We start from the raw sequence: 13,022 nt of genomic DNA on the forward strand, positions 1-13,022 counted from the left end.
CATTTCCCAATTTAAAATAGACTACCAAACTAAAATAATTTTTTTTCCTAAATTTTCAATACTCTAACCTAATATAGATTTACGATGAAGAGACAATCTCAGACCTTTTTACAATAAGACTACTATCATCATTTTAATCCAACAAACCCATACTTAATTGTACTTAAACCCATACATATTTTTCAAGTGAACTCTTTTATTTAATTTCTTTCCCAAAACTCTATTTATAGTAATTACTAAAAATAACAGGATGATTTTCTGACATGAACCCCTATCGGTGTATAATCTACTGTAAAACTTACATTGACACTGACTGAATGCATTCAAAATAATAAATAAATAAATAATAAATAAATAAATAAATAAATAAACAAACAAACAAACACATTTTGTTGCTGTATAATAATAAAACAATACAATTATTTTTGCATCCCTATAAATAAACACAAACTAAATAGTCTGCTGTTGTTTCACTGACATTCTAACAACTAAAATAAAAAAGTAATCATTATAATAATTAACATAATTATTGAGGAGTAAAAGAAAACACACTTAAGATGTAAATATAAATGTATAAGCATCACTCTGAAGCAGAAATGTGCGTGTGTGTGTGTGAAGCTCAGCAACAGCGCATCGCCTCGGCAACGATCCTTCTGCCGTTCCCATGGAGATGCACAACCCCGGCAACCATTTAACACTCGCAAACACTGACAAAACAGCAGGAGGTCAAACATCAGACTTATTATCATAATATACAATTATAAAACGTTATAACTGTGCTCAGATCAGTTCACTTTACTGATGACATTACTGACGATACTGAATTGATAACTCTAGAAATGCTTCATCTGTTCATATGGGTTTAATATCAACAGTCCAGGAAAAAGGTTATTGTTGTTTATATATTCAGTAATTACGGCTGTAATTAAAAGTAGTGCTTAGATGATGCACTGTGGACTAATATGAACAAACATTGAGCAGTTGTATTTTTATTAATCAACAATATCAATGTTTAGTAAAAAATATATATTAATTATACTGTATTTAATTAACTTATGCATTAATTAATGTCAACAAATGAAGCCCTTAAGTGTTAGAACTAAAGCTAGTAAAATAAATAAATAAATAAATAAATAAATTATTATATGCAAAACCTAAACCTTAAATATAATTGAGAAATGTAGATATACTACAATAATAAAATAGACTTAAAATATTTAGTATTTAAGCACTAAAAATACTCAATGGAAACACTAAAACTAAAATAAAACAAATTAAACCTAAATAATAATGCATTTTCTTAAAGAAATGTTGCTAGCTAATGGAAAATAGAGTCAATAGAAATAAAAACTAAATGAAATAAATCTAGTTAATCAAATCATCAATATTCTAAATAACAGATACATTAAACTAACTTTAAAAACAATGAAAATATAAAATATGAAACTGAAAAAGTATTTTAGCACTAAAAATACTCATTAAAAACACACTAAAACTAATATAAAGACAAAATAAACCTAAAAAATAATGCATTTTTTAGAATGTTGCTAACTAATGGTAAATAAAACAGATAAATTACGAATAAATAGAAAAAATAAAAATGTATTAAAGCTAAATAATCAGGTTTAATATTTGTAAAATTTTAAAAATAATATTAATTTTAAACACAATAAAAACGTAGAGCCATTTTTAACTGAGACTGTTTAGCATTTAAGCACTACAAATACTCATTGGAAACTCTAAAAGTGAAATGAAACATTAAACCTAAATAATAATGAGTTTAAAAACAATGTTGCTGGCTAATTGAAATTAAAATAGATAAATTATAAATAAATATAAATGAAAAATAATAAGGATCAATTAAAGCTAGATAGTCAGGTTTAATAATCGTAACATTTAAATTAATAATATTAATTTTAATCACTATAAAAGTAGAGCCATTTTTAACCGAGATTATTTAGTATTTTAGCAATTAAAATACTCATAGGAAACAGCCTAAACCTGAAATAAAAATAAATTAAGCCTAAATAATAATTCGTTTGTTAAAACAAATGTTGCTGACTAATTGAAAATACAATAAATAGAAATAAAAACTAAATGAAAAAAATATATATAATAATTAAACCTAATTATTCTAAATAATATAAACTAAACTAATTTTACCCACAATGAAGATTGAAAATATGAAATTAAAAATGTATTTAAGCACTAAAAATACTCATTGTAAACACACTAAAACTAAGATAAAAACAAAGTAAAACTAAATAATAATGCATTTGTTTAAAAAAATGCTTGCCAGCTAAATAAAAAGACCAAAAAAGAAATAGTAAATGAAAAAAATAAATAATCAAATTAATTAAACCTCAATAGCCTAAATAAATTGCATAAATAAAACCAAAAAAAAATTACATTGAAAATTTAAGTTCTGAAAAATACTCGTTGGAAACACACTAAAACTGAAACTACTTAAACCTAAATAATAACACTTTTCTTTTTTTGAAAAACAGTTGTTGCTAGATAATTGAAAACACGGTATATAGAAATAAAAACTAAATGAAAAATAAATAAATAAAATGAATCAAACCATCAATAAACTTAATAACATGAGTAAACTAATTTTACCAACAATCAAAATATAAAATATGAAACTGAAAATGTATTTAAGCACTAAAAATACTCAAAGGAAACACACTAAAACTGAAATAAAACAAATTAAACCTAAATAATAATGCATTTTCTTAAAGAAATGTTGCCAGCTAATGGAAAATACAGTCAATAGAAATAAAAACTAAATAAAATAAATAAAAATAATCAAATCATCAATATTCTAAATAACAAATAGATTAAACAAATTTTAAAAACAATGAAAATATAAAATATGAAACTGAAAAAGTATTTTAGCACTAAAAATACTCATTAAAAACACACTAAAACTAATATAAAGACAAAATAAACCTAAAACTTAAATAAATAAATAAATAAATGAATAATTAATTTAAAAATTTGATCTAAATCAAACCATCAATAATCTAAATAACATAAGTAAACCTAACTAATTTTACCAACAATTAAGAATGAAAATATTAAATTGAAAATGTATTTATAGACTGAAAACACTCATTAGAAACAAAGAAAAAACTAAGATAAAAAAACAAACTAAACCAAAATAAAATAAAATAAAAATAAAAATGCATTGTTGCAATTATTGGAATATTGCTAACTGATTGAAAATAAAATAAATAAAAAATAAACTGAGATACAATAAAAAAATAATACAAATATATTATAACAATTCAGATTTAACAGTTTAATTTTTTTTTTAACAGGTTTTAACTTTTAATAACAATATTAATTTTACCCATTTTAACCACCAGCTGAGATTTCCGCCACAGCGGAATGAACCGCCAACTTATCCAGCAAGTTTTTACGCAGCAGATGCCCTTCCAGCCGCAACCCATCTCAGGGAAACATCCATACACACATTCACATACACACTCATACACTACGGACAATTTAGCCCACCCAATTCACCTGTACCGCATGTGTTTGGACTGTGGGGGAAACCGGAGCACCCGGAGGAAACCCACGCGAACGCAGGGAAAACATGCAAACTCCACACAGATTTAGAATTTAAGCACTTTAAAATACTCATTAGAAACACACTAAAACTGAATCAAAAACAAAAGTAAACCTAAATAATAAAGCATTTTTTAAAACATTAAATGTTGCCAGCTTGAACAAAGAAAAATTAAAAATGAATACAAATAAAATGAAACAAATATTAAAGCTAATTAATCAGGTTTAATAATTGTAACATTTAAAGATATTAATTGTATCCACAGTATAATAGTAGAAATAAAAACCACCAACTGAGATTATTTAGCATTTAAGCACTAAAAACTCATTAGAAACACACTAAAGCTAAAATAAAAACAAAAATAAAGCTAAATAATTAGGCTTAATAAATAAAACATTTAAAAATCAGTTTCAGAAATAATATGCCAATGGTCTCAGCAAAATAAGCTCAGTTTCATATTATTCAGCTTGTTTTAATGAAAACATTTTGATTTAATGATTTGAAAAAACAGGACAAAGATGTATTTGTCTAAATAAATGATTATTAGTATTATTATTTTTGCAATTTAAGTTGTATTGTGTTCATCCGCTGCATGACAAACTAATACAAACACATATTACAGGTTGTTTACCCTGCACTGTAATAAACAATTAGTTGACTTTACTTAAAATTATGAGTAAACTTGACACCTTAAAAGCTTTTAAAAACAGTTTCAGTCCAGAATGCATGATTATACAGTGCTCAGCATAAATGAATGATATGTTTATCCTTTTTTCAGTGAGTATAGGCAGGGTAAAATAATATTTCAGTCACCATATATAATTAGAAATGGAACAATAATCCAACTAAATTTAAGCAAAATATTGCAAAAATTAAAAACAACCTACAAAAGTTCAACTCAATTCTATTTAGTTTTGCTTCTCTTGATTTTTCCGCTTTTTAAATTTGTATTTAATATTTTTCTAAATAAATAAATCTAAAAATCTAAAAAGATGACAAATAAATATAAATAAATATAAAAATATATATAAAAATACAAATTAAATAAATAAAAAAATTAAAAGAATAATTGAATAATAAATGAAATATGACTAAATAAAATAGGAATAAATATAGATATAAAAATGAAAAAAAATAAATAAATAAACAAAACATTAAATAACTGAACAAAATATTAAATAAATACAATAAAAATAAATGAAACTATAAATTAATAAAACTATAAAAATGTATAAATAAATAAAATATTAAAAGGATGAATGAATGAATAAATAAAACATTACATAAATAAATAATAAATAAATAAAATATAAGAAATATGAATAAATATAAAAATGAAAATAAATAAAATAAAATAATAAATAAAAATCAAATATTAAATAAATAAAATATAAATAAATATAAATATAAAAATGAATGAATGATTACAATATTAAATAAATGAATTAATTAATAAAATAATAAATAAATAAATAAATAAATAAATAAATAAATAAATAAATAAATAAATAATATATTTAGAAATGGAAAAATAATACAATTAAACTTAAGCAAAATATTGCAAAAATATATTACAACTTACAAAATTTCAACTCAATTCTATTTAGTTTTGCTTTTCTTGATTTTTCCTCTTTTTAAATTTGTATTTAATATTTTTCTATATCATATACATTTGGCTGTGCTAGTGTTTGGACTGTTATCATAAGTTATTTTGTCAGATAAGCTCCAGATTTGGCTTCAGTACTGCCTAATTTAAAGCATATGCACACATATAATATTGTAGAGCTTCCCATTATAATTATGAATGTAAAAGAGAGATTTGTGAGAGGTGCACTCATATATATGCTGAGCACGGTATGCTGTCATGGCTTTGCAATCAATAAATGTGATTATAATGGAAGTCAATGGGGCAAAAACAGCACATAACCAAAGGAGAGTCCATCAGAACAGTACACAGGGGTTAAGTAAAGTAAATAACCCCCTTTTACAGTGTACATGTGAAGGTCAGATGCTGAAAAAGCAGATCAGATCAGAAGATCAGCGCTATCGACTGTTTCTCAGAGCTCATATATACTGTACGTGAAGCAAACACATGCAGAAATCATCAGCAGCGGTTATTCTTTAACAGAACACACACACACACACACACACACACACACACACACACACACACACACACACACACACACACACACACGTTTGTTCAGCACAGAAACACAGTATAGATGATTCCTCATGTGTTGATTATTCAGCTGATGATGATTTTACTGTAATGTCCTTTATGATTTACACTTTAGAAAAGGTTTGATTAGTTACTGTGTTTATTAACAAGAACCAATAGAGAACAACACCTCTAGAGTGTTCATTAAATCACAGTTCAACATTTACTAATGCATTATTAACACACAAACTCACAGTGAACATTATAATGCACCGTGTGTTAAACGAGTGACTTTATTGTCAATTACTAACTACTGTTCATTGTTTGTTCACGTTAGTAGATACATTAGCTAATGAAACCTTATCCTTTGTGTGCAGCACCTAAGCTCTTCTACCTGTGTGTGTGTGTGTTCGGGCCCGTGGGTCTGTGAGGTCAGAGCTGCAGATCTGTGTGTGTGAAGTGTTCAGCCTCTCAGTAGAACAGAGTGTCCTCAAAGATGCTTTTATAACAGCTGTTCAGAGATCAGTCAGAGGCTCTCTCTTTCACACACACACACATACACAACAGAACACAAATCTCGCACCGATGATGAAGACGAAATCATTGGCTCTCGTGTCATCATTTATTATTTTGATATTATTTTCCTGAGCGCTGAGGGCTGTTTAACGGAGAGAAGATTCTTTTCACCCCATTTCTATTATTGGATGCACCTTCATTAGAGAAAGTGAAGATTCACCTGGGAGTCTTTATCAGATCAATTATAATACATTGTGATCAACATGACGTAAGCAACTGATAATGTAGGAAACAGAAGAGAAGGGCACATAATCATTTGCAAATATGGACCAAAGCATTTGCAACTTGTTTTAGTTACTGAAATTGCTTTTAATGTCCCAGACGAAAGTAAAAATAATAAATAAATAAATAAAAATAAACAAAGCATCAATAAATAATTAATCAATAAATAAGAATGTATAATTAAAAAGCCTATATTACTAGACTCAATACTTGCACACATCATGTCTCTGAAAGCTCCCATTCAAATCTCTCAAACAAATAATGATAATTCGTAAGGCTACATTAATCTTAAAATCAAACAAGATGACAAATAAATAAATATTTAAATAAAAAATAAAAAAATATATTTTTAAATAAATACAATATAAGCAAAAAATATAAATATATCTAAATATAACATGAATGAATGAATAAATAAATAAAAATAAACAAATATAAAAATAAATAACTACAAATAATAAATAAACAAATAAAAATATATTTAATAATATTAATATTTAATATATACAAATAAAAATTAATATAAATAAACAAAATATTAAATAAATTAAATATAACCAAAAATTATACAAATAAATAAAAATATACAAATTTATACATTTATAAATAAATAAAACATTAAAAGAATGAATAAATAAATAAAATATTAAATAAATAAATACATAATAAATAAATAAAATATGAAGAAATAAAATATGTATGATATAAATATAAATATGAAAATAAATAAATAAATAAATAAATAAGATTAAGATTATTTTATTAAATAAATAAACAAAATATTAAATAAATAAAATATAAAAAATAAAAATATATAAAAACACATATTAATATGAATGAATAAATGAATACATTATTGAATGAATGAATGAATAAAATAATAAATAAAAAAATGTTGAATAAATAAATTAATAAAATATTAACAAATAAAAATATTAATAAATATAAATATCAAAATGAAAATAAGTAAATAAAATATGAAACAAATAAAATATTAAATTAATAAATAAATTAAATATAAAGAAATTAAAATATAAATAAAAATAAATAAAAAATTAAAATAAATAAATAAATAAATAAACAAATAAATAAATAAATAAAACTGCATATGTCTAGACATTTATTCTCAACACTTGCAAAGATTATGCCTCTGATAGCTCCAAACCTACACATCTCACAAACAAATAATAATTGATAATAAATAGTCCTACATTAATATAAAAATCAAACAAGATGACAATCAAATTTAATATTGAAAAACAAATTTAACAAACAAATACGTGATATAAACATAATAGAAATACAAATAAATATAATATAAATGTAAATAAATAAAATAATAAAAAGAAAATAAATATAAAAATAAAAATAAATAAATAACTGAAATAACTATATATATTAGACACTTATTCTGAATATTTGCACACATCATGTCTCAGAAAGCTCTCAAACGTCAGCGAACTCAGAGATTCCTGAGGATAAAATCAAATGAAGAAACAGGGACGTCAGTCTGACAAAAGCGCTTCTGTTCTGCGCTCTGATAAATGCGTCATCTTCAGCCTTTGTAATGAAACAACATGGACAGACGATAAATGGAAATCAGTAGTTTTACAGAAAATGCCTGCAATCCTCCAAACACACGCGCCGTGACTCAAATCACTGAGGCACACACAACACACACACACACACACACGCATACACACACACTGCTGTCCTCATTTGCCTTCTGTGCTAATAATAGCGCCGCTCTTCAAAGTTAGCAGAGGACTCGCATTTACATTCATTTCAGGAGGAACTCAGAAACCTGCCATGAGAAACGTTACGCTCAGATCTCTCTTTTACATTCATTATTATTTATACTGTATCCATTATTAAATATGAGTCTTGAGTGGCCAATTCTGCATCTCGTATGATGAACAACCTGAACATGTCTATTTTCATTCGGCTTAGTCCCTTATTTATAAGAGGTCGCCACAGCGGAATGAACCACCAACTATTCCAGCATATGTTTTACACAGCGGATACCCTTCCAGCCGCAACCTAGTACTGGGAAACACCCATACACACTCATTCACACACACACTCATACACTACGGCCAATTTAGTTCATCAGTTCCCCTATAGCGCATGTGTTTGGACTGTGGGGGAAACCGGAGCACCTGGAGGAAACCCACGCCAACACGGGGAGAACATGCAAAAATAGTGTATACTGCACATATCTTACAATATCCAGATAGAGGTAGTATTATAAAAATAAGGTGGATTGAGGACAACGAAGATGTAAAATATCATATACAAATAAACGTACTATGGACATATTATACAGATTAAATTAGACAATAGATGCATGTACACTATAGCAGAAATAAAAAAATCAACATATATTAGGATGGTGGATATGTTAGGATCAGTAATTGTACAGTCAATGTGTCATATATATACAGTTGAAGTCAGAATTATTAGCCCCCCTGAATAATTAGACCGCTTGTTTCCCCCCCCCCCCCCATTTTTCTGTTTAATGGAGGGCAGATTTCTTCAACACATTTTTAATCATAATAGTTTTAATAACTCATTTCTAATAATTGATTTCTTTTATCTTTGCCACGATGATAGTAAATAATATTTTACTAGATATTTTTCAAGACACTTCTATACAGCTTAAAGTGACATTTAAAGGCTTCACTAGGGTAATTAGGGTAAAGTTAGGGTAATTAGGCAAGTAATTGTATAGTGATGGTTTCTTCTGTAGACTATCGAGAAAAAATATAGCTTGAAGGTGCTAATAATTTTGTCCCTAAAATGGTGTTTAAAAAATTAAAAACTTCTTTTATTCTAGCCGAAATAAAACAAATAAGACTTTCTCCAGAAAAAAAAAATATTATCAGACATACTGTGAAAATTTCCTTGCTCTGTTAAACATCATTTGGAAAATATTTTAAAAAGAAGAAAAAAATTCAAAGGGGGCGAATAATTCTGACTACAACTCTCTCTCTCTCTCTCTCTCTCTCTCTCTCTCTCTCTCTCTCTCTCTCTCTCTCTCTCTCTCTCTCTCTCTCTCTCTCTCTCTCTCTCTCTCTCTCTCTCTCTCTCTCTCTCTCTCTCTCTCTCTATATATATATATATATATATATATATATATATATATATATATGTATATAGTTTGCATGGGTTTCCTCCGGGTGCTCTGGTTTCCCCCACAGTCCAAAGACATGCGGTACAGGTGAACTAGGTAGGCTAAATTGTCCGTAGTGTATAAGTCTGTGTGTGTGGATGTTTCCCAGAGATGGGTTGCAGCTGGAAGGGCATCTGCTGCGTAAAAACTTGCTGGATAAGTTGGTGGTTCATTCCGCTGTGGCGACCCCGGATTAATAAAGGGACTAAGCCGACAAGAAAATGAATGAATATATATATATATATTAGGGATGCCACGGTTTTTAATATAATATTGAACCATGCGGTACGACCTCCACAGTTCAGTACAGGCTTGTGAATTTCGGTTTTCTCAGTTTTGCGTTTCAATAATTTATGTGTGTTTCATATCTCCCTGAATTGACTGTGTGAGCCTGTAAATCCATGAGCTGAGATGAGGAAACTCCTCCCCGTGAGTAAATATCCCATCACTAAACTCTAAAGTTAGGGGGTGCTTGACCATCACTCCACACTTTAACATGGCGAGCGGCGGTGAAGTGAGGCAACAGTACGAGAAAGCTCCGGCATCTTTCAAATCTGCGGTGTGAGGACATTTGGGTTTTGCCGGTGAGTAAAATGCCAATAAAAGAAAAAACGGTGAACAAAAACTGTGTGCGAGCATTGATTTACACGTATAACCATGACTGCACATCTGCAGCGCATCACCCAGCAATATCACTGTCTGAAGCAGGAGAGCAGAGAAGCTAATACAGTCCTCCAAACAGCAACAATCCCTCACTGAACCTTCCAGCAAACAAACCCAACTGGCTCCGAGAGACACATTAAATAACAGAGGCAGTGCGGGTGATTACTGCTGAAGATTTGCAGCTGTTTTCGGTGATGTGAGATGTGGGCTTCTGTCATCTTATAAAAGCACTCGATCCGCGTTACAGACTACAGTCTGGCATTTTCCAGCAGCGAGATAATGAAGATGGTTTATTTATGTTTACTGAAGTACAAATATGTTTATTTGAAATGGCCAATTCATCTTTAATAACTTCACATGTACATGGGTACCAGCAGCTGTGAGATTTCAGTGTTCATGTTTTTTATAAAATACTCAAGGAACTGCTGTACTTTTGCTGGCTTTTAAGTAAAACAAAATGAGTATTGCAATAAATCGGTTTGATTTTTTCTCCTTAACCTCTATTGTTCCTATTGCTTATAGAATAAAAAAACACATGTGTCAAGCAATGAAAACAGAACCGAAAACCGTGTTAAAAAACTGAGGTATGTATTGAACCGTGGGCTAACTGTATTGTTGCATCCCTAATAAATATATATATATATATATATATATATATATATATATATATATATATATATATATATATATATATATAGTTGTGCAATAGGATGTGTGTGCATGGGAAATGTGAATGTAAATGGGCTTTTGCTTTTATTATGCTTAGTATTTGTTGAAATATAAATTGATGAAATTTTGTTGAGACCTCAAAAGTGGACATGTAATTTGTAATATGTCTTTCCGTTGTATTCATATGTGAATAAAAATATGTATGTTATCTGCGAAATAAACAAAGAAACCCAGCAGCTCAAGGCATCAAGAGAGCTGAATCGAGCGCTCTCGCACACAAATACTGTAGGCTACATGCATCTAAACATGTGTAACAACTAAGTCAATAGAAAAGCAGTAGTTTCTTGTGCCACCTGGTGGCTATTGCGAAAAGCAAGTTTGTTTAAAATGAAAAGGCGGCCTTTTCAGCCACAGTAAAGCGCGTGACTGTGGGTGAGAAAATGCAGTACTGCGCGTTAAGAAACATCTGTTTTCAGTAGCCATATCTGTATATATATAAATAACAATCAAACACCATTAATACAACAGGCTAGCTCAGCTGATCATCATAAAAATCTTTGATATGCTGATGATGTGATGGCAAAATAAGTATTAAACATGTCAACATTTTTTTTAGAAAGCATATTTTATAGAAAGCATATAGCCGGCAGCTAGCTCTCTGCAACTCTCACATGGTCGCCCACTAAAGCTAAGCAGGGCTGAGCCCGGTCAGTACCTGGATGGGAGACCACATGGGAAAGCTAGGTTGCTGCTGGAAATGGTGTTAGTGAGGCCAGCAGGGGGCACCAAACCTGCGGTCTGTGTGGGTCCTAATGCCCCAGTATAGTGACGGGGACGCTATACTGCTCAGTGAGCGCTGTCTTTCGGATGAGACGTTAAACCGAGGTCCTGACTCTCTGTGGTCGTTAAAAATGCCAGGATGTCCTTCGAAAAGAGTAGGGGTTTAACCCCGTCATCCTGGCCAAATCTGCCCACTGACCTCTGTCCATCATGGTCTCCTAACCCTCCCCATATTCAATTGGCTTCATCACTGTCTCCTCTCCACCAATCAGCTGGTGTGCGGTCTGGCGCAAAATGGCTGCTGTCACGTCATCCAGGTGGATGCTGCACACTGGTGGTGGATGAGGAGATTCCCCCTCATTGTGTAAAGCGCTTTGAGTGCCCAGAAAAGTGCTGTATAAATGGGAGGAATTATTATTATTATTATTATTATTATTCAGCATGCCTCTGACCTTCCTTAGTGTAAATGAATGTCAACTGCTTCAGACCAACATCTACATTAGCAGGAGGAGGAAGATGACACCATTTCAGCAAGACAATGCTCCAAAACACAGCCAAGGAGACTCTCAGATGCTTTTTGGAGAAAGACAATCATGCTGTAGAATGGCCCGGCCAATCACCTGACCCCAATCCAATAGAGAATACAGAAAAAAGCTCAGATTTGAATAAAGAGCCCCACAGAAGCATCAAGATTTAGACACTCTGTTGAAGTCTGTGAGAAACTCATTCTCCATGAGAGGTGTCTTTAAGCTGCAGCACAAAAGAAGCCTTTTAGATATAGTATTAAACACATGTCAGTAGTTCACATTTTCAGATTTGTTTTGTTTTATTTTATGCTTGTTTTTTTTTTATTGTTTTTTCCCCCCAAAATCTGCTTCAATTCCATGTGAGCAGCTCCTTATTAAATAATATTCTCAGTGAAAAACACGACAATGTGTTCAATACTTATTTCCCCCCACTGTATATTTAAAAATCAATAAAACCGCATTAATACAATAGGCTAGCTAAGCAGATCAGCATAAAACTCCACGATATGTTGATGATGTGATGGCGAAATAAATAAACCTGTGTGTGTTTTCAGAAAAACAACAACAAAAGCACGTGTACAGGCATCCTCTACTGCCAGAAGCGCATCCAACTGCTGAATTGCAACAAATTTGAAACTTTATAGGATAAAGCTCTTAATAAATCTCCTTTTCAAA

This window comes from Danio rerio, chromosome 20 (assembly GCF_049306965.1).
Source record: "Danio rerio strain Tuebingen ecotype United States chromosome 20, GRCz12tu, whole genome shotgun sequence".
Classification (NCBI taxonomy): domain Eukaryota; kingdom Metazoa; phylum Chordata; class Actinopteri; order Cypriniformes; family Danionidae; genus Danio; species Danio rerio.